We start from the raw sequence: 3,194 nt of genomic DNA on the forward strand, positions 1-3,194 counted from the left end.
CCATTCTTTGCATGTGCCCACTGTTTCTTTTTCCTTTTTCTATAGGTTTTATATGGTGATTATTTTCTTTCATTGATATATAAACTTGAACTTTCTAAACTTCCAAGTTTTCACAGAGCCAAACATATTTTGCTTCCTTTCTCAATCAATAATACTAACAGAAAGAATATGAACTCGAGCAAATTTAAGATTGTGCTATGAATTTTGTTATAAGTTCATTTCTATTTTAGAGGATCTGTATTTGATTTCTGCCTAATTATTTCATGTACATATCTACTCTTTGCAAAAGTTTAATCATTTCCTTCAATGCAGAACTGGAGCACCTACTTGTTTTATATTTTTGTCTCATTCCCCATCCCCACTTACAGACATATATAGCACTGCTGCTGCTAAGTCGCTTCAGTTGTGTCCGACTCTGTGTGACCCCATAGACGGCAGCCCACCAGGCTCCCCCATCCCTGAATTCTCCAGGCAAGAACATTGGAGTGGGTTGCCATTTCCTTCTCCAATGCATGAAAGTGAAAAGTGAAAGTGAAGTTGCTCAGTCGTTTCCGACTCTTCGAGACCCCGTGGACTACAGCCTACCAGGCTCCTCCGCCCATGGGATTTTCCAGGCAAGAGTACTGGAGTGGGTTGCCATTGCCTTCTCTGATATATAGCACCAAGCTATGTAATTAGCAAAGTTGGTGAATTTGGAGAAACTCATGTACATTCCAATCTTCTTCCTCTTAATGTTTATATAAAATGTTCCTATAAAATGTTTATATCCACATATCTTGCTTTTTCACCTTCTTTGTAAAGTTTCAACTTAAATTTCTACAGGAAAAATAATTTGCCAGGTACATTTGCACCTGAATCTTATGCTATTTCTTAACAGAAAGGTGACTTTTCAGGGAAGGATATAGAGAGAGGCAAAAATAAAATTTAAAATTACATACAGAGCATACATGCAATGAAAGTGCATTAAAGCTTTTTGTGTAAATGGCCTTTCAACTACATCTATATTTCAGTTGTTTCTGGTTCTCTTTGGACCAATAGTTTCTAATCTTTTCTGGACATTACAATCATCTAAGAAAAACGCCCCAAATTCAAGTCTTACCCCAAAGCAATTAAAATCTGAAACTATGGGGCCCAGCATGAATATTTCACACATATTCTCAGGTAATTGTACAGTCAAAGTTGTATTTACTAAATCAGACTTCTCCAAAACTAGTGAAAGTTTTGATTTATTCAAATAAACCTAATTGATAGTCAAATTAATTTAAGGTTAATTTTATTCAATATATATGATAAGAGCTGCCATTTAGGCACAAGCTACTGAGTGAGAAAACAGGAATTTTAAGATCCAAGAGTCAAAAATTATTACTCCAAAGAGTTTATCACTTCAGCCATATTAGTCCATTTTTTCTTTCAACTTCAGGCAGGCCATAAAATCAAGACTTATTCAGCTACCCATGTATTTTCTAACTTCTTTATAGCAGAACAAAAATTACTAAATTCACCAGATATTCTGTTCTCAAATTAACTGGGTGATCTGGTATTAGACTCACCCTCCATTTCAAGATGGATACTGGGGGCCCATTGTCGCAACCCAGAGTCCTTTTACAAAAGGTAACCTCACAATAGGCCTGAAAGGGGGCTGCTAACTCCACCAACGCAGAAATAAACCCAAGAAGGAAACTGGATTCCAAATGTGAGATCTTGACCTCTGTGCCATTTTGTTTAGTATGAACACTTACCTGTGTTTTTCCTCCTAGAAAGCTCCCTCTTCTGAGATGACATGCCCCCTGGATTCAGACTTCAAAAAACTTTTTATTGATCCACTGTTTTCCATAGCAGTTTTATCTATTTCTTTGAAATGTTTTAAATGCTAAGTAGTAATTATGTTTACATCATCTCTGAGAATGGCACGTGTTTTAGGAAAGAACAGCCAAAGCAGTTTAATGCTTTTGGCTTATTGTTTGACTATCTGAGAGCACTGCAGCTGGAAAGAATTCCATTAGTTTGTGGCTAGCATCAATACATCAGCCTCAAGAGCTTCCAAGTAAACAGAGAGAAATTGGCATGGCTATCTTGTGGCAAGCAGCAAAGAACAGAGTGGTACAGAGTTCTCCAAGAAGGGAACATTAACCCAGATGTGAACAAGACAATGAATGAATTGTTCATCAGAAGTTTTCAACCTTTCAGCTGTGAGCAGCAATTATAATCACCAATGCATCCAAACACTCAAAAGAGACTTAAACCTGAAAATTACCCATCGTGGCCCAGGCACAATTATGTCTCATTGGTCCATGAAGAACAGGCGTCCCAATTTAGCTCAGGCACTTAACTAAATTAAACTTTTCTTTAGGAGAAACCCAGAAGATCATATGGTCCTTTAACACACACACACACCCTGCACTAAAAAAAAGAAAAAAAACAACTGGCATTTATCTTGAGTCAACTCTTCATCCTTATTGCATAACACTCCCTTCACTTCTAATCAGAAAGGCAATCTTTCTTCTAATATAGTAAATATAACTTATTCCCAAATCAACTAGAAAGGATTGCAGCTGATTATTTTAGGCCTGTAACTTCACCAAATTTTGTGGTACTATAACTTTTTTTGCCTTGCCAAAGGACAGAAGTACTTGTATGTTCTTTGCCTAGATGCTAAAGTTCCAATGAATAGTTTTTTTAATTGGAGTATCATTGATTTATAGTATTGTGTTATTTTCAGGTGTATAGCAAAGTGATTCAATTTTACATACATATATATTTTATTCGGATTCTTTTGCCTTATAAGTTATTACAAAGTATTGAGTACTGTTCTCTGTACTATACAGTAGGTCCTTTGTTACCTATTTTATATATATATGTGTATATGTGAATCCCAAACTCCTCATTTATCCTTCTCCCACTTTCCCCTATTGTAATTATATTGCTTTCTGTCTGTGGTTCTATTTCATTTTCATATATAAGTTCATTTGTATAATTTTTTTAATTCCATATAGAAGCAATATTATATGATATTTATCTTTCTCTATCTGGTTTGCTTCACTTAGTATAATCACCTCTAGTTCCATCCAAAAAAGCTACTGTAAGTAGCTTAAAGCATTGCACACAATGACCAGATAATCAGACAGTGTCCTCTGTTTTAGGTGTGCAATTACACTTTGGTTCTCTTGAAATTTCTCTATTATGTAAACCCCAAA

The sequence above is a fragment of the Bos grunniens genome, chromosome 13 (genome assembly GCF_055505025.1).
Source record: "Bos grunniens cultivar Pamir isolate PY7600 chromosome 13, Bosgru_T2T1.0, whole genome shotgun sequence".
NCBI classification, from domain to species: Eukaryota; Metazoa; Chordata; class Mammalia; order Artiodactyla; family Bovidae; genus Bos; species Bos grunniens.